Source organism: Lygodium microphyllum, chromosome 15 (genome assembly GCF_053477565.2).
Source record: "Lygodium microphyllum isolate KBCC chromosome 15, Lygodium_microphyllum_v1.1.10, whole genome shotgun sequence".
In the NCBI taxonomy this organism is placed as follows: domain Eukaryota; kingdom Viridiplantae; phylum Streptophyta; class Polypodiopsida; order Schizaeales; family Lygodiaceae; genus Lygodium; species Lygodium microphyllum.
In genome coordinates this window covers 105972537-105993243 of record NC_141149.1, presented here as the reverse complement: position 1 = coordinate 105993243, position 20707 = coordinate 105972537, and the positions used below count along the sequence as shown (strand labels likewise).

Sequence of the window (20707 nt, the reverse complement as noted above, 5' to 3'; positions counted from 1 at the left end):
GCTAGATGATGATGGTTTTCATACCACCTTTGGTAATGAAAAATGGAAGATCTATAAGGGATCTAGGGTTATTGCCAGAGGTTGCAAGAGTGATACTTTGTATCCACTTCATGTGTCTAGTGTGTGTGACCATGTTGCATCCAAGCGTTTCTTTGTGGCATGGCTGGTTGGGACACATGAGTCAAACAGGAATGAAAGTGCTTTCTCGTTTGGGTTACTTGCCTTGTCTTCGTTATACTGACTTTGAGCATTATGATCATTGTATTTATGGCAAACACACACAGACGTCTCACAAAAAGTCTCTTTCTTTGAAATCTTCTCCTCTAGAGTTAGTACATTTAGATATATGTCAAATGCCAGGATTATCTTTAGAGGGAAATGAATATTTTGTCACCTTTGTTGATGATGCTACACGGAAGATATGGGTTTATCCCATTCGTAACAATGATAAAGTGCTCGATAAGTTTAAAAAATTCTTGGCATTGGCTGAAAATCAGACAGATAAGACACTTAAGTGTCCATGTTACCTCCCCAACCCGGGCAGTGGGCCTTCACTCGTGGGGGAACAGAGTTTCTCCCCGGTACCCCCCTGACAGGGGTCTTCGCTCTAACAATGGTGAGGAATATGTGTCACTGCCCCTCATAATCCGCCTCAAAATGGAGTTGCAGAGTGTATGAATTGGACCATACAGAATAAGATCCGTACGAGACTGTCTTATGCTGCATTACCGTATGGTTTTTGGGTAGAGGCTGTTATGACAGATGCTCACTTAATTAATTGATCACCAAACAAGTCTTTGGAAGGGGGAGTTTCCCAAGAAGCGTGGTCAAGCAAGCCACCTTCATATGCTCATCTGAAAGTGTTTGGCTGCCAAGATTTTGTGCACATTCGTAAAGAAAAACGCAGCAAACTTGAGCCAAAGTCCAATAAATGCATTTTCCTAGGATATGGTGACGAGGGTGAAATGGGATATAGATTGTGGGATCTCGAGAAAAGGAAAGTAGTACGCAGCAATGATATTATCTTCCAGGAAGATCGCATGCACAAACAACCCCGAAAAGACTGAGGAGGTCCGTAGGGTTGTATTCCGAGAAGAAATACCTTTTGGACAGCAAAATGTGCCCGTTGTACAGCAGCAAATACCTGCTGTAAATGAACTTGTAAATACAAGAAATGATGCTAGAAATGATCAACCAGCTATGGCCCATGAAAATGAGCCATTACATGTGCAGGAACAGCCAGCAAACAATGACCATTGGGTTAAGAGATCCTCTAAAGCTACCAGACAACCTGACAGGTTTGTTCCTAGTGCAATTAATGTGGTTGATTATGTCATGTTGATAGACTATGGTGAACCGTCTTGCTTCAAGGAAGCAATGGACAGACAGGACAACAAGAAATGGTATAAAGCCATGATGTCAGAGATGGAATCTCTTAAAAAAAATGGCACTTGGGACTTCGTGCAGTTGCCAAAAGGGTAGAAAACTCTTCCATGCAAATGGGTTTACAAGATGAAAGTCACTTCTGGTTCCTCACCAAAGTACAAAGCAAGATTGGTTGCAAAGGGGTACATGCAGAAGCATGGAAATTAACTTTATGAGATTTTCTCTCCTGTGGTCAAGATGACTACATTGAGAACCATTTTGGGCTTGGTTGCAATTGAGGATATGGAGCTCATATAGATGGATGTAATATGTAAACTCAAAAGGAGTTTATATGGGCTGAAACAAGCACCAAGAGAATGGTATCATAAGTTTGATACATTCATATAGTCCCAAGGCTTTCATAGAAGTCAAGTGGATCACTGCTTGTACACCAAGAAGGCAACAGATGGCAGCCTGATTATCCTGGTTTTGTATGTTGATGACATGCTGATTGCTGGCAAGGATACTCATGCCTTGGATTCATTGAAGCAAAATCTTCATGGCAGCTTTGACATGAAGGATCTTGGTGATGCAAATCACATTCTTGGCATGTGAATACTCAGAGATAGATCGAAAGGCTTACTCTATCTATCTTAGCAGGAGTATATCTCCGAAGTTTTGCAGCGTTTCAATATGGAGGGGGGGAAAACAATTGGGGTTCCATTGCCTCCATATGTGAAACTTAGTGCAGAGAACAGCCCTACATCTGATGATGAAAAGGCTGAAGTGGCCAAGATACCATATGCTTCAGTCGTTGGCAGTTTGATATATGCTATGGTTGCTACACGTCCTGACATTGCCTTTGCAGTGGGAGTGGTTAGCAGATACATGGCAACCCCTGGCAAGAAGCATTGGGATACAATGAAAGGTATTATGAGATACCTCAAAGGCACAAAGGAGTTGTGCATCTACTTTGGAAAGCAGAAGGCATCTCTTGTTGGCTTTACGGATGCAGACTATGCTGGTCATGTGGACTGCAGGAAGTCCACTTCTGGGTATGTGTTTACTTTCATAGGAGGAGCAGTCTCTTGGATCTTCAGGCTACAAAAGTGTATTGCATTGTCTACTACAGAGGCAAAGTATGTGGCTGCCACTGAGGCATGCAAGAAGGCTTTATGGCTTTCACGTCTGGTGGGAGAGCTTGGCATCACAGAGTTACTTGTTCTCCATTGTGATAGTCAGAGTGCTATCATGCTAGCACGGAATCCTGTCTTTCATGCAAAGACAAAGCACATACAGGTGAAGTACCACTTCATTAGAGATGTACTTGACAGCAAAAGCATTGAGCTTGTCAAAGTGCATATAGATGATAACCCTGCAGACCTTCTCACGAAGGGTCTTCCTACAGAGCGGTTTGCTCATTGCTGATAGATGATGGGAGTTGGATAGATATTAGCTTTGTACATACCTAGACTTAGCTGATTCTTTTCTCCTCTTAAGGCACATTGACTTTAGGTGGGAGGTTATTGGGAATAAAGGCCTTGTGCCTTTTAAATGTGCTTAGGTGTGAACACACCCTTAGCACTTGTACTTACACATATATATCTATCTAAAAACCTAAAGGTACACACTCGTCATTGTACGTGAAAACGTGCTCACTCTCTACTCTGCGCTCTCTCACTCTCTGTGGCTCTCACTGCGCGTAGTACAGTCTGTCTCGACCGTCGGCCCCTAACCGGTCCCTACACAAGAAACAATCTTACTGCCCATGATTTGCACATCATGACCTGCCATTACCTCGTCTTCCATGCATATGTCCTTCTCATGTGTCCTCATTTGTCTAAGTCATTCACCTCTGCATGTCCCATCACCGGTATATGAGCATGTGTTATGTGACTGGTGCCTAGGTACATTACATTCTCCCCTACTAGAATTGCGGCTGTCCCCAATCGCATAGCCTCTTGGTAAATCCAAAGCAAAGGCAAAGAGTCATCCCCAAAGTGAGACTCATCCAACCATACTGCCTTGTGTATGGGGTAACCTTGAAACAAATACTAGAGCTCCTTCCTCCATGCACCCTTCTTGTACCTATGAAGCAACACTTATTCTGGCATCAACTCCTCTCTTAAAGCCCATTAGCATCCACTAATTGTAGCTCCTCGTGATCTAGGGTTGTGATAGAAATAGATCCATGATACTTTGCAAGATTACTCACATGAAACACTAGATGCATCTTTTGTTGAGCTAAAAAATGCATTACATTTCGATTAGCTCTTTATTGCAACACCAAAACTTATGTATTACTAGCATTTCCTACAGAGTGGTTGTGTCCCATAAACCAAACCCTAATTTGGGAGGATCCACTCATCTATACATAGACAAGTTGCCCACCACTCGGCCCTAATCCTATTGCTCCCCATCAGCTGGGGGCCTGCATCCAGCCTCTCTCCTGCTATTGGCGATGGATTTCTAGCCTTCACACACTTGGAGACACCTTTCCTAGGCTGTGTTTGTTGCTGTTGAGCCTGTTTCAGCCTGCATTTTTGTTCGGCTGCTGCTGCCTGACTACCGACATCATCAGGGCAGCTGGGTTTGCTGATCAGTTGCTGCCATACAGCCTGCCACATCACAAAAACTGCTGCATTTTGCTGCCAGCAGTCGCCTGCATTTTCTGACTGTTTGGCCTAGTGCCCATGTTTTGAGTTGTTCGAATCCAGACTCCAGTTTTTATGATGCCATACACATTTGGAGGTCGTTTGCCATGTTTTGAGATCTGTATAGAGTACAATATACCTCTCCAACTCATATCCTCTGCCTCAATCCTCCAGCAACACAAGAGTTCAAGGTTCAGTATTCTCCTTGCATAGTGTGTTTGCTGCATTGAGAATTGTATCTATTCATTCATCTATATTCAGTGTTCATTGTTTGAGTTACCTAAAACCGGTCTATGACTCACATAAAGTGATAATCCCTTCAATTAATACCTGGTCTTTTTACCTACACACACAAACAGAGACCTCACTCCCTCGCTCAACACCAGATTGGCCCCGAAGTCCGGCACTCCTTTCGGTATTTCTCTATCAATTAAAAGATGGAAAGTTACAAAAATGAAATGTTCCAAGGTACAAAGCCTGTGAACAGTTGGCTTTCATCTTCTTTACCGAGTAAATTCCAGCTGCGTAAGGACAGTACAGCATATCCAAAACAACATCTCAAGTAAGAAAACACTTTCTGTGACTATAACTCAATAATTCAAGTGTAGAATTGCAATCCGCAAAACTCTATATTTACTATTTTTCACCTGTTTCTTGACCTGTTCTCTGCCTTAATCCATTCCATATCTGTTCCATACCAGTTGGACTACAAACCCTTTGACCCTGACATCATTCCAATAGTAAAACAATCCCACAAACAGCACTAAATCAGAGCTGAAAACATTGTTCCTATGTGGCGTGGTCATCACTTTCTTTAGTTCCTGTATTGGAGAAGCAATCAGCTGCTCCTAAACCAGGACAGTGAGGCTCTTGCTCCAGCAGAAGAGCAAAGAAAACATAGAACTGTACATTCAATTGAATCAGCCCATCATGCTGAGCATTTCCTCTAAGAATAGAGAGAGAGTTGACCAGAGGAAGCAAGCTCTACCTCCGCACATGAGTCAGAGACGAAGTACTCTCTATAGCTGATGTACTTGCAGCAATCTGCCCTCAGACTCACATAATTTCACGCTTAGATCTACCCCTTCTGCATTTAACGTTGTTGCTCTCTCTCTTTTGGGAATTTGTTCCCAAATTGTGACACATGGCATACGTATAACAATTTTCCCATTTAGACCTTCCGTTCTAAAATTCTACATGATCGGTGCAAAATTTGACCTTAGCACAGACCAGAGAATTAATCATCCTGCAAAAAACAAAGATAATGACGCGAACAAATTCTGGGGTCCAAAAATAGTAACTCCCTAAATTTTAGAAATGGTGACCCTAGCATTCCTCAAGTTGTTCTAAGCAGCTTTTATCATTGCAATCACATCAAAAAGTATAATGTGGCTCAGTTACGGTGACTTTTATTGTGTGGGCATTCTCACATGTGCATCTTCTATCTTGGCGAAGCTCATTGTCCTGCACCATTTCCAGTGGCTAAGGACACATTCCCAAACCACTTGCATTCTATTCTTCAATGCCCATTCAATCCGGTCCCAAGGCTCAGACAAATCATTAGTCCAATTTGTCTCAATGGCTGCCTATTCTGGCTACGAAAAGATCCCGGCTTAATCCAAGAGAACTCTGAGAGTAAAAAGCAATAGTAACTAAAGAAAAAAAAATATTTACATAAGTAAATAAAGAAAGCAACTGCAAGAAGTATCACCACCTGGTGACATTACCCTAACTCTACTGAGTTCTTTTATCAGTTTGTGCTTTATCGTATGAGTGTGTGTGTCTACTGTGTTTGAGTATTTCTTTACATGGTACTACAGCTAGGTATTTCTTTGAAGAAACCTGAGTTTTTGATTGGAAAGCTCAACATAAGAAATAGAATCTTAGAGGGAAGATCAATTCGAATACATCATCACCGCTTCAGTCTCCAAAGTAGGCTATGCCAAGAACTGAGTAGGAGTGGACCTCTCGGCTTGCTCCGCGAACTTCAAACACTAGTGAAGAGATATTAGACTACCATGGCGTCTATAGACCATACAAGATTTCACAAGCTGAATTCAACTTGATCCTATTACATCAAACCATCAACTAGAAACTAATATTGATTATTTCCCTTTAGGTTTAGTGCATAGATCTATTAGTTTTGCATGGAGGACAAAACCTCCGCTCAAGACTCGCCATCCTATTGGAGAAACTAGCATAGAGTATAAGCCTACCCATTCTTCTTGTCCATCTACTCTTATGCCAGGTATGTGTGCTTACTAACCTTCTAGTTAAGTACCACTATCATAGCCAATAGTTGGTCAAGGTTATCAAGTTCCTCCTCGATTGGTGCCTTATGGAAACCCCCATCCCAGTTCTACCTACCCGTCCTTTCCCCCTCTCTATCCTCCTTACTCCTCTTACCTGACATCTCAAAGTTATTCCTCCTCATCACTCAAGCATGTATTCACTAATAAGACTCATTTTAACGGGCCAAACTACAATACTTGGTCAAATCCAATGAGACATGCCTTAGACTCACAAAACTTGTGAAACATTGTACAAGGATTGAAACCCCAACTGAATTCTCACCTTGTTCCACTTGAGATTATCCATTCTTGGAAGGCATGAAATGCCTTAGCTATTATTGGGTAAATGCAAGGCCTACTTCTTGAATTCCATTCATAGCTATAGCATTTTACCCTTGCATTTGAGCTGTGAAACCTGTTGTAATGTGGTTACAGGTTTAGTGCAAGAAAATTGTATGAAAGACCATTTATACAAAGACACATGGCAAGGATTCTTTACAGGGTTTTCTAGGAAGAGAGCTAGTCTTTGAGATCGTCCAAGTATCCAATATTAAGTTCTAATGACTTAATACGAACATTGGGGTGAAATTAAAAACATTCCAAGGCTTATCTCGAGTGGTTAAAGTTGTCCAAGCCGAAAAAATATCAAAAAGTGACATGTTTATAGAGAAGTAGCGTTTATGACTATTCTAAGGCGGATTTTCATGATTTTGTCCGTGTTGGCTTGTTGATCAAGTCTATTCACTTCGTTTTGAGTACCTAAATGATCCTATTCAAAGTCCATATGTGAAAGTTATGGTGGAGACAAGTTGCAACCAAGTTCAAGACATGACTGTTGTCTCAATGAATATGTGACTATTACATGGTCTTCTTGGATGTATACTGACTTGAAGATCAAGGAAAGATTTTGTGATGTTTTAGAGGGCTGATATTGCTCTTATATAGGGTATTATGATGTATGCGGCTGTTTTGGTACCAGATTGTTCTATACTTTTCGAGGCTTGATGTTGGGCTATAGCTACATTGTTTTGTATTGCTATTCTATATGGAATATCAGAAATCAGAATTTCACTGAGTCATAGTCTTAGTAACTGGGTTTCACTGAGCATAATCTTAGTTATTGAGATTTCTTTGAGCCATAGTCTTAGAAATACCATTTGAACGTAGATGTATATCTTGTACGGGGATTGAGCCAAAGCTTCTTTGCGAAAAATATAATTTACAATTGGGTTTCTCATAGAGACAAGGAACGCCAGTTCCGGCACTTAGGAACGGATTAACACGTTTCGGGAGGTTTGAGCCCAAAAAATGCTGGTGGAACATTCCAGCCCGTTTCCTGCCTTGTTGCCACTTGTTCCGCCGCGTTCCCTGTTTGGAACAGCCGTTCCAACGGGGCATTTTTTTTTTTTTAAGGTCGTTCCTTGTCCCATGCCTCGACTTCCGCCTGCTTGTCGTCCGCTCTGCCTCCCACCTACTTGTCGTTAGCCTGGACTCCCACCTATTGCCAATCATCTGACCCGACATTTGCCCCGACTCGACCCCTAACTGTCGTCCGACCCCATGTCTACCCTAACTCTTGCCTACCATCCATGGTCGCGCCTGTCGTCCACGGTCCGCCCCTATTGCTCATGATTAGATGATTCTCTCTCTCTCTCTCTCTCTCTCTCTCTCTCTCTCTCTCTCTCTCTCTCTCTCTCTCACACACACACATTTTAGATCGGTCTTCACTCCTTGAGGCTTTTCCCAAATTTAGGGGTGATTCAATAGGAATTTGCAATTTTGCCCCAATTCAAAGCATCTATGATTCAAGCTGCAATCTCCCCAAAATTTGGGGCATTTTGGATCAGTTGTTGGCAATTACCCCAAATTTTGGGGCTTTCTCAACAAGGATTGTGGCCCAAATTTAGTTGCAATGTCCCCAAATTTGGTTGCATTTTGAATCAGTCATTGCCCCAAATTTGTGGCATTTTCAATAAAAGGAATACAGGCTGAATTGAGAAAAGACAGGAGTTACTTGACCACATAGCCACTTCTATGGGGAATTCACATGCAAGGAGACACCAAACATAGCAATGGATCCAACAACATGGACTCCAAGGCTAACAAGGCATGGTGCTTCATGCAGAAGATCATTAGGATTAGTGGCTACGCAACCTTCTCGTGGGCCATCAGTGCAGCACCAGGTCGTGGTGTTAGACAGAGTTCATTGCACACTTCATGGAAACCAAAGAAAAAAGAGGAAACAAATGCAGCAGTGGCACGCTTTTTCTACCATGACCATATTGCATTCAAATCAGCCAGGTCACCTTATTTTTTAAATATGGTGATAGATTGCAAAGTATGGACCAAGATATAAGCCCCCTTCATCAGAAACTATCAAGACTACATTGCTTCAGAAGGAGAAAGCAGTCATAGAGATTGCAACAGCAAATATTCGCAATCAATGGGCAAGAAATGGAGTGACATTGATAGCAAATGAATGGAGTGTCACACGCCATAGGTCCATAAATGGTGTTCTCACATATTCTCGAGGGAATGTATACTTCATTGGTAGTCACGATGCTTCAAAGACTGAAAAGAGTGCAGATGTATTAGCATCCAAGTGGTGCGAGGCAATACAGGCTGTTGGGCAGAAAATGTAGTGCAGTTTGTGGCAGATGGTGAACCTACAAATAGGGCAGTAGGAAACATTTTAATCGCAATGTATCCACATATCACCTTTAGTCCATGCATGGCACATTGCTTGAATAACTTGTTGAAGGATATTGAAAACTTGCCATGGGTTGCATCTCTTGTTGCGAAAGGCAACAAGATTATCACATTTATATGTAATCATCAATACTTGCATACTGAGTTTTGTAAGAGAAGTGACAAAGAACTTCTCAAATACTCAAATACATGATTTGCATATAACTTTCTTATGCTTGGTCAATTGCACTATACAAAGGTGCAATTAGGGAGCTATTTGCTAGTTATGAAAATTAGATTGGGGCTGCCACTGCTACTGCTGTGTTATGTCTCTAATACAGATTTTTGGGATGAGGTGAATGGCACCAACCAAATGGTTGATCCTATCATGCACATGTTGAGACTTGCAAATGGCATGGATCTATGCATTAGGAAGATCGATAAAGGTATGAATCCCATGATTGAGAAGTTGGAGAGTTTGGAACCAAATGTAGACATGTATGAGCAAATCAAGGAGTTATGCATGAGCAGATGGAATGAGTATGACTCTCCTATGCATGTTGCAGCATATGTGCTTGATCCTGAGTTTCAAGGAAAGATGCAAGAAAGAGACCTTGAGGTGGTCAAAGCTTGGAACACATTGCTTGCAAGGCTTTATCCTAGCTGTGAAATGCAACGCAAAATTAAAATCAGTTCCTTGTGTATTGCCAAATATTAGGGATGTTGTGAGAGTGCACAACAAAAAAAGGAACTCGAACATAGAGGAAGCGAGACACAATCTGCAAGAGAAAAAGAAAAGAAACCTGCACTGAACAAGGAACAAATGCTAAATACAGAAGGAGAACTAATCAGTCCCTACACGCAGCCCACAACATCAGTGAGGGCACCAGATCAAGCTAATGATGACAACAACATCGAAGATGGAGGAAGAAGATGCAATCGGAGTGTGCACCTGCCAAGGAGGGAGGGAAGATGATAATCTAACTGACTGCCAAGTGGGAAATACACATAAAATCCCGACTTGAGGAGAAAATACACTAAAATGCAATAAACCGAGTGCTCTAGAATGAGCTACCTCCTCCGTCAAAACAAGTGATAGATAGATCAGAGCTCCTAAAGTCCTCGTCTGATTCAAACTGAGACTCACATGCAGGAGATGACAAGGCATGACAAACATGACTGCTAACACCCTCTCTCAGATCTTGGATGTGGCAGAAGGCCAAGGGAGAAATGGATCTTGGGATGGCAAGAGGAATGCCAATGTCGATGAAGTCAATCAATGAAGATTGCTAATGAAGAAACTCCTTGTGATCCTAGGAAGATCCCCCTAAAACAATAGGGGCCCAAAAATCCAGAGCTGCATCACCGAGATTGTCCCCCTTTGAAAGGGATGGGGGTACAAGGAAACCACTGGAGAGAGTGGGGAATAGGAAGGAACCTATGGAAAAGAGGGTGCACAAGTGGGAACAGGTGTAGCAATAGACAACTGCCTTGGAGAACCTTACATAAGAAAAGGGGAATGGAGCTTGTGAAGTCCGCTCTCCTGCCAACCTGTCACGATAACAACCCCTGTAGAAGAATCCTCAAACCAAATGGCCTGCCCGATGAAGACAACCCGGGTACTAAGCCTTGTAAGGCCATAAACTGAAGGAGTGGAAAGCCCGAGTCGTCTGGAACAGAAAGAGCCTGTGAAAGAGAGCTCAACACACGGTCGGGAAATAAAGGCAAAGTGCCAATACCACAAATAGGCACCGAAACAATGTCACCAACAATGACTAAACCCTCAAAAGAGCAGAGATCTTGCAACAAATCACCTCGTGGAGTCATATGACTAGAAGCTCCACTATGAACCAACCAAGGCCTCTCAGAATATAAGGCAACCACTAAAGAAGGCTCCTCCAAGTCAACAATATGAAGGAACACTAACTCATGGGTAACCGCCGGAGTAGACGTAGAAGGCTTGTATATTTTAGCTCCATCCTTTGCTCCCAGACGAAGGTGAGGATACTTCTTCCAACATTTCTCCTTTGGATGTGTCCCCTTCCCACAATATGGGCATTTAGGCTTCTCCAATTCAGAGTCAGAACCTGAAGAACTCTCCTGTGTTTTAGCCTGTGACCTCTCTTTCTTCTGCGTTCCACCGCTCGAACCTGCAACAAAAGCTTTGGTGGAGAATTGATTCATGTTGGTCTTTATGGGCCGACATCCACTGCTGCCTTGAATGGCGCACTGTACTTCTCTTTGATAGTGGATGATCATTCTAGATACATGTGGGTGTACTTCCTCAAGCATAAGTACTTTTCTGCTTGGGTGCTGCTGGTTTATAACCAAACTGGTCGTCGTATCAATTGCATGAGGAGTGATAGCAGTGGTGAGTTTATCTCCCACGAGTTCTCTGAGTTTCTACAGCAACATGGCATTTCTCGCCAGCTCACCTCTACCAACTCCCCTTCTCAGAATGAAGTCGTAGAGCATAGGAACCGAATAGTCATGAAAACGGCACGCTTTATGCTCTCGCAACAGAGCTTCCTGAGCGCCTTTGGATCGAGGCTGTTAACAATTTGGTGTACATCCTTAACAGGTGCCCAATTGCGGCTCTTCCTCAAAAGACCCCATATGCGGCATTCTTTAGCTCTCGGCCTATTATTTCCCACTTCAAACTCTTCCGGTGCCGTGCGTACACACACACGCCTAATGACAAGATAGAAAAGCTCACTCCCCGAGCTGATCTTATTTTTTAAAATATTCTTCTAAGGCGAAAGACTATCGATCCTCGAACGAACAAGGTGATCATTAGGCGGGATGTGGTCTTTGACGAGAGGGATATTGTCTACTCTTCTGCATCGGATTCCGATCCGATTCCTTCTTCCACATCATCGGAGTTTGTGCCTACTGAGCTTGGTCTACTTTCCGCTCTTGACCTTCCCGCAGATTCTTCAGTTTTTTAGGTTTATTTTAGCCAAAACCCTAAAATGGAGAGAGGATCGAGAGAGTTAAGTAGGAGAGAATCTAAAACCCTAATTGTCTATATATAGGCAGCCAGCCCTCCACTCTTCTCTAATCTCGTTTTTGCAAATTTCAAGTGTTTCAGCTTGCTACCCACACCCCGTTCACGAAGGACATCTCAACCGAAGCTGTCCATTGCTGTCTCCATCAGTTGGCGCTTGATTTTCAACCCTCTTCACGCGTTTGGAGCTAATTCCATCCAAGCGACTGCTGTTCCTGTGTAGACCTGCTACCGTACAGCCTGCCACATCATCACAGTACTACTGCCTACGTTTTTAGTCTTTCTCTCTCTTGTAGGCTGTCCTACCTGCGTTTTTAGTCTTTCTCTCACCTATTGCCTACGTTTTTAGTCTTTCTCCCCTATATGCTGTCCTATCTGCGTTTTTAGACTTTCTCTCACCTGTTGCTTGCGTTTTTAGTCTTTCTCTCACCTATTGTCTTGCCTGCGTTTGCTGGTGTTCGACATTCGGAGGCTAGCTTGTTGCGATTTGGGATCCATTCAGAGTATGACACACTCTCCAGCTCATTACCCCTGCCTTGATCCTTGAGATATAGAAGTTCGAGGTCTAGTATTCATTCACTGCATAGCGTGTTTGCTACATGAGCATCGTATTATTCAGTAGTTATATCACTTCATTTATTTATTGTGTTCATTCTCTAAGTTACCCTAACTCTAATTGTGTTATTTTATCAGTTTGTGCTTTGTCGTACAGTTTCCGTTTATGTTTCTGTGTTAGGGAATTTCTTTACACCCAACCCTCTTTAGATTCCTTCCAACTTGCAACCCTCTCTTTGACCATTGACCCCTCTCTCTTTGACTATTTGAACTTTGACCCTTCTCTCATCTACAAAGGTGCTTCTCTCCTCCATGCTTTCCCACCAATTCAGCAAGCACTTACCATTCTCTGATTCTTATCTTCTTCTCTTGGATCTTAATTCTTGAATGGACTTGTGATTTGTCATTCTTGAATCTCACGAGTCACCTCCCATTCCCTCTTTCCCGCAGCCTATCGAAGCATTTGCCATTCTCAAATCTCATCTCCCATCCCCTCTATCCCGCACCCTATCAAAGCATTTGTCATTCTCATCTCCCATCCTCTCTCTCTCTCTCTTACTCTTTCAACTTTACCCCAACCCTCAAGCCTCTCGAGTCTCCCTCCCTTTCAACTTTCAAGACTCAAGTTTCAAGAGTCAAGACTCAAGCATCTCTCTCTCTCTCTCTCTCTCTCTCTCTCTCTCTCTCTCTCTCTCTCTTGGGCCCTTTTATCCATCATCGACACCATGACTCGTGAGAAGCACGAGGCATTCAATTTGCATGCGGTCCATGTAGAGAGGGATACAAAGAAGTCCAACTCCCACCATTGGACATGCAAGTATTGCGAGAAGCACTATATAAGTGGTGCAACTCCGTTTCTCCAACATCTTTCCAAGACGAGGGAGCAAGTTGCTCCATGCAAGGAGATCCCTAAAAACATCGCGGAGGAGATTCTCCCCAAGATGAGAAGCGGATCTACAAGAGGAGGAAGTGGCTTATCGGCACCAACTCCTATGTCTACTAATGAGGAAGTATCAAATGTGGACGTATCTTCAACCAATGCGGGAGAGGCCTCTACCATTGGTGGTGGGGGATCCACGTCCACATCCGGCTCCGGTAAAAGACAAAGAGTGGGAATCATGCGGTGCCGCAGAGACAATCCTCTCTCTCAAGCTCCCAGTCATGTGCGTGGATCGGTTGCCTTTCTTAGAGAAAGGCAACGACTTGCGGACATTGAAATTGCACACACGGTAATTGGGTGCAATCTTGCATTCAATGTCCTAAAGCAAGAGCAATGGAAGATGGTAAAAGCCATTGCCAATGTGGGTCCATGTGAAGGATGGACCGGTGTTACATACAATGACATGAGGACAAAAAAGATTGATGAAGAGAAGGAGAGGATTGATAGAGCCCTTGATCCTATTCGGGCCGCATGGATAAAATATGGTTGCTCCATTCTCACCGACGGATGGAGTGATTGTAAGAAATGGGGCATCATCAACATACTCGTCTCATGTCCACTTGGCACTTACTTTTTGCAAGCCGTAGATACCAGCAAGAGGGGAAGGAAAACGATGGGCGCATCATCCACCGCCACATTCGACAAGCTATCATTGAGGTATACATGGCAATTTGCCTTTTAAATTATTTTACTTTCTTTCATTATGATAATATCATGATTGAATGATTCATAATTGAAATTTAATTTATGCATAACTATCTATCTGCCTATTCTAATAATTAATTTATCTTTAATATCTCGATTCTCTCTTTCCCCCCAAGCCGCAAGGCCCCCAACCCCCAGGCCCCATCTCTCTTCATTCTTAAAAGCTGAAACTTGAAACTTGAAACTTGAAATGCTCAAGTTTCAACTCTCTCTAGACTCTTTCTCTCTCTAACCTCCAATTTCCAAGTATTATTAGTAATAAGTATACTTACTTGTAATTTGTAAATTGTGGTTGTAGATGGGCCCCTCAAATGTGGTGCAAGTTGTTACCGACAATGCATCGAATTGTTGGCGCATGGCTCGTTTGTTTGAGGCCGAGTTCCCTATGATTGTGTGGACTCCATGTGCAAGTCATTGTTTGGACTTGCTCATGGAGAACATTGGGAAGCTCAAGTGGATGTAGAGGGTGGTCTACAAAGCTCCATCCATTGTTACATTCTTCATGGTAAAGGTAAAGGTGCTTGCGATGTATCGTGAGCATAACACATTGGAGTTGAAGAATCCTTCTTCAACTCGCTTTGCTTACATGTGATTATTGCTGAAGCACCTTTATGAGGTGCGGTCTGCCTTGTGCTAGACAATGGTATCCACTCTATGGAATGAGTGGGATGAGCATGAGACAGAGGAGGCCAAAGCCATGCAGCACTTGTGCCTTAATGAGCAGTTTTGGCAAAAATTCCATACCGTTGCCATTGTCGTAACTCCCTTTTATAGGGTGTTACATATGAGTGATTGCGACGGGTCCACCATGGACCTTATTGTTCACTTCTTTAGAGCGGCATTGGTGGAGCCACGTGCTTGTACAGTAATCATAGAGACACAGCATGCACATGTTTTAGAGATAGCAGAGAGAAGATGGACGTGGATACATAAGCCCATCCATGGTTTTGCTGCATTGGTACATCCGGCCTACAAGTCACTAGCGGTCATGGATGATAGACAGTTTCGTTTGGACCAGCTTGCTTATTTGACTCGTGTGGTCCCTGTGGATAACCACAATGCAGTGCTGGAGGAGCTAGGATACTATGCAGAACAAAGAGGGCATGTGGCTTTTGCTTCTCCCACTTGTTGGAGGAGAGAGTCACTTGTGAAGCCTTAATTTTGATGGAAAAACTTTGGATACACACTAGAGACCCTTCAACCCTTAGCGATGAGGGTCCTTGCCTAGGATTGCTCTTCGGGTGCATGTGAAAGAAATTGTGCCTATTCTCTCATTCACACAAAGATTCGCAAATCGTCTTAGCATACAACAGTTAGAGCGACCGGTTGCTGCACTAACTTACTCATAATGAGGACTCTGATGAGCATGGATAGTCCGAAGCAGGTAAAGTTGAAACACTTAACCATAACATTTAAAATTTGTTGTTTTGAACTTTTAAACTTTGAACTTTGAAGTTTATACTTTACAATTTAGATTTTAGCATTTACAATGATCAATCTTACGTGCATCACTGCATTGTGTAGGTTAATGTTGATACATTCAAGTTGATGGGCGACACTCTTCCGAGTATATATAAGGAGATGGACGAGGAGGAGGAGATGATTTTTGCAGTACTCTATAGAGAGCTTATAGCAGCAGATACTCGTAACACTCACAATCAGCGTGCTCGTGGGCAAGGAGTTCGAGTAGATAGTACTAGCGGCATGGTCATTCGATGCCTCCATCATCGAGGAGGGGTGGTTAGATTGGCTTGTAGACATATGTAAGGCGAGGCTCTAGTAGCTTACATCCTGTGCCTCATGATGACATCCTCCTTTGCCTACACAACCGCCACCTAGGGAGCATCATTTGATGATGATGGTACATCAACGAGGATGAGTATGAGTGTGTCTCATCATCGGATGCCGAGAAGTCATATTTAGACTCTCTTGATGAGCACTCAAATGGTTCTGATGATGATGATAGTGATGCCTCATCATAGATTCATAGGTCTCTCTTTTTTTTTGTATCAAATATATCATATACTAGAGTCTAGACTGTAGTTGTATTACATGTTTTACGCAGCCCATGCGACCGCAATGGTCACCCTCATGTATTCATCTTATTCTATAACGAAATGGCTATTTCCACTTTAAACATGTATTCTATGATCCATAATTTATTTTTTTGTTTTTCTTATTTGAAAAATCATCTTAATTTTTTTCGTACTAATATCGTACCATACCGTAAAAATTCATAAGGTACCATTTAACACGGTATTTTATCATACCGTACCGTATCGTACCTTTCGTACCTAACAACTATGGGACTCATTTTTTCGCAGGATATAATCCAAAATATCAATTGTGCCACTATTTATGAAAAAAACCAATAGATACTAAAATTAGTGAGATTTATTTTGTATTTTTTAAAAAAAACTCTATGTGCATTTTAAAAATAAATCTAATTTCAAATTATTGCCATGGAATCCTAGTATCAAGAACGGTGGAAGCCCTGATCTCCTCCACGGTCTCTCTCATGAAATGAGTGAGAAGGCCTATAATGATGCCCTCCATATCTGTCATGTGAAGAACCCTATACATGAGTGTGATCAGAATGACCATGGCTCGCACCTCAGCCCAAAATGATTCCTTTAGGCAAAGCCATTGAATGGCTTTGTCTTCCTCTATTCTTGCTACGAACTCCTCATCCATCCATGCTTTAAATTCCTCGAAGACCATACACTTTTGCAACTTTCTCCGCATGTCATAAGAGTTGCTCAAGGAGCAACCATGTGACAACAAAGTGAGCTTTTGATAGCTTTTTTAATTCCACGTCACTATACGTCCGAAAAATAGCAAGCACTTTTACCTTTTTTGTGATGAAATTGATGATTGCATTTGCATCCACCACAATTTTTTTCACCCACTCCAAATTGCCTATGTCCTCCATAACGAGGTTAAGGCAATGTATGGTACAAGGTGTCCACACTAGAGAGGGAAATTTCTCCTCAAGCAATCGTCCCATCCTCCGACAATTTGAAGCATTGTCAGTGACAACTTAGACAACATTGCTCACTCCCACCTACATACATATAAAAATTTAGAATATAGCGTGGCTTAGAGATGGATAATCGGATATGGAGGTAAAGTTAGATATATAGAGAGAGGTGGAGATATTCAAGAATCAAGATTTAAGAAACATAAAAGTTTAAAGTTAAAACATAAATGATAAAATATAAAGCATTAAAAATAATATTCAAGAAATATAAAATATGAAAGATTATTTATAAAATATAATATATTCAAAAATGTAAAGTCACATGTATAATGGCTTGCTGGATGTGCTTGTAGATGAATAGTCTGGTCATTCTGTTCTCCTTTATGCCCACATCCATGACATGCAAGAAGTAGGTGTCAAGAGGACAAGAGACAAGTATATTAATAATACCTCTCATCTTTCGGTCACTCCATCCATTAGAGAGGATGGAATACCTATACTTCACCCAACCGGCTTGAACGGGCTCAAGGGACTTGTTGATCCTCTCTCTCCTCATCTAGCTTCTTTGTGTGCATGTCGTTGTAGATAACTCCATGCCACCCCTTGCATGGACCTACAGCGGCGATAATCTTCACCATTCTTCTACACCTATCCACTCTTAGGATGTGAAAAGGGAGATTGCACTTAATGATGGTTCATGCAATCTCAATTTCCGCATTCCTTTGTTGCCCAAAGAAATGAGAGTGGGTCCAAAACACATCCTGTTGTCTCACTAAGTGTGGCTTGTCTCTTGAGCCTCTTGGATCCATGAGTAGCGGTGGCCATGGAGGCGACTGAAGGGGAAGGAGAATCCGAGGGATCTATGAATCCCTCCATGGTAGCCATAGGTGTAGCCGAAGGGATGGCCATGGGTGTACATATGTCATAGTTGCACTCGTACGTAGTACGAACTGGTTCGTACTATACGGTTCGTACCGTACCGTACGAATTCGAACCAAAAAACAAGCACTTTTTTTTTTGGTGTGGTTGTTGGTGGTGGTGGTGGTGGTGGTTTGGGTTGTTGACTGTTGTTGTGGTGGTGGTGGTGGTGGTGGTGGTGATTTTGTAGCCTTGATCGATCAACTAAGCAAGGGGGTGGAAGCTTAATTAGACTCCTCCTACATGTTTTGTTATGATTTATCCTAGAGCCAAAGGCCATACATTAGGTATTCAAGCAGTTCCAAACGTTTCTAATTGATGTCCTATCATTTTTCACAATATGTTAGTGTCATCAATAAATAAATTCAACACCATTTGAGAATCATCAAGTAGCTTAATCCTATTGATTTTACCTTTGTTCACAGCTCATTTTGCACCACCCAACCCAAATCTCTCTCTCTCTCTCTCTCTCTCTCTCTCTCTCTCTCTCTCTCTCTCTCTCTCTCTCTCTCTCTCTCTCTCTCTTCGTAAAAGGTAATTGTATTAATTACGAAAAAAGGCACAAGTTTACATGATTACAAGATACACGAGGGCCGTAGGCCAACGTGTGTAAAATCCCAGAACTAGGCCACGAAAAAGTTCCACAAGTCATGGCAAAGACCCAGAGGAAATTGCCCTGTGCCAGGGAAGCAAGTCCTCCCGAGGGAGCAAGTCCGAGTGCCGAATGAGATCTATCTGCCAATGCAAGAGACCTTTAAGCCGAGCAATGTGTCTTGGTACATCAGAGGCCGAATCAAAAAGAAAGGCATTCCGCGTAGTCCAAATGTGCCAGCATCCCCAGTATCTGAAAAAGTGGAATAAGATCTTCATATGCAACTGTGGCGGTGTGGGGTATTTTGGGCGCACAAAAACCCAATCGAAAGGGGTTAGTGAGGACCCCACCACTGCGCGCCAAACTTGTGACAAGAGTGACCAGATATTCTTGGCGAGGGGGCAAGAAATAAACCGGTGTCGGGTCGATTCCACAGTAGTGGTACAGAAGAAACAATTGCCATTAGAGATTCTCCGCTTGGAAAGGGCCGAGGCAAGAGGAAGACCACCAATCATCACTTGCCAAAGAAAGACCTTGCATTTGAAAGGTATCTTATTCAACCAGCCCTCCATCACAGTTTCCTTCCACCATGACTGAGATTTCCGCAATCCCCATACAGTATTAGCTTTCACACCCAGCCACTGATTACCTTTAATGAGAAGATGATGGCGGATGGAACCACATTGAACTTTATGTGTGTGTTTTTTTTTTTTTTTTTGGAATAAGTCTGGTAAATTTTATGGGATGCGGTTGATTGAGTAATAGTGACCCAGAAGACGGGAGTAGGGAGGGTACACCCAACACATTACAAAACAGTACAAGCTAACCCATCCACTCAGGGTGTTAATGACGAGGAAAAGTAGGTGATGAGGTATCCATGTAATGAAAAAGGATGGTGGTGTGGTAACAACAGCCGCCGGTGGAAACAGCTTAGGATCCGCTCAAGTGGTGCTCTGCACAATCCTGCCAAGGATGATCCACCGCCAGGGCAGGAAAGGGTTGCCTACCTCGAAGCACCGACAAAAGCTGTTCCCACAAATCACGGTATCCGTGCGGGATCCTGAACAGTCTCCTGGCAGTACAAAAGGATGCGAAGACATTGCGAGTGGCAAGGGTGGCATCCGCAACTGAAGTCACACCCAAGCACGCCATGCGATTAAATCTTGGTCTGAGCTCATGTTTGTCTTCCCATGAAAGTAATCTCGAGAGTGCCAACAATTCCAGTTGAAAGGAGTTAGTATGCAAGCGGTCCCCCACTGGATGCCAACGCGCCTTTTGGAGCACCACTTTCCAAGAGCTGACCAAATGCAGTAACAGAGAGGAGGGACAAGAAAATAGAGAGTCTGCATTAAGGACGTGCCACTAGGAGCACCGAAGACGTGTATTACCATGGCAAAGCCCGTTGTCCTCAAGAAAATAACGGGCGATAATGGTCCACGGGTGTTGATCCACACACACAGCGTGAAAAAGGGACCAATGAAGAGCCAGCAGATGAGTTTCAGCATCCAAAATAGCTCCACCAACCAGGCGTTTGGGGGGACATGTATGTGACCATGAGATCCACGAAATACCGGCATACAGTGAATCCTTCTTCCATAACATGAAACGAATGGGACGAGTGAGAGCCTTCAAAGTAGTAGGAGTCCACGGCAGCAAGGGCAAAAAATATGTGAGCATTGGTAGCATAATTGTCTGAGCCACTTTAAGGCGGACATGGAATGGCCATGCTTGCGACTTCCAATACAGAAACTTAGCTGCCAATTTCTGTGAAATCCACTCCAGTAGTTCCTTTGGCCTAACATCATCCCCCAGTGGGTATCCAAGATGTCTGACAATGGAGCCACGGGAAACAACCTGACCCTGCCAACCCAATGACTGTAAATCCAACTCCGTGCAACTGAGAATGGCTGATTTGAAGGCATTGATGCGAAGACCAGAAGCATGACCAAAGAGCGTCCAAACATCTAATGCCTTGTGAATGTTGTCCTTGTCCGTACGCAAAATCATGAAGC

General features: G+C 42.9%; 2 protein-coding genes and 1 pseudogene across 9 annotated transcripts in view; 1 reads left to right on the top strand and 2 right to left on the bottom strand.

Moving 5' to 3' along the window:
- Positions 1 to 20707, top strand: part of LOC148024862 (uncharacterized) — a 189800-nt gene that overhangs the window by 10090 nt on the left and 159003 nt on the right. The gene's annotated exons all lie outside the window — the stretch shown is intronic.
- SHOC1 (shortage in chiasmata 1) overlaps positions 1 to 20707 on the bottom strand; it is a 184889-nt gene that overhangs the window by 6538 nt on the left and 157644 nt on the right. The gene's annotated exons all lie outside the window — the stretch shown is intronic.
- Positions 16660 to 17212, bottom strand: LOC148024865 (uncharacterized; annotated as a pseudogene).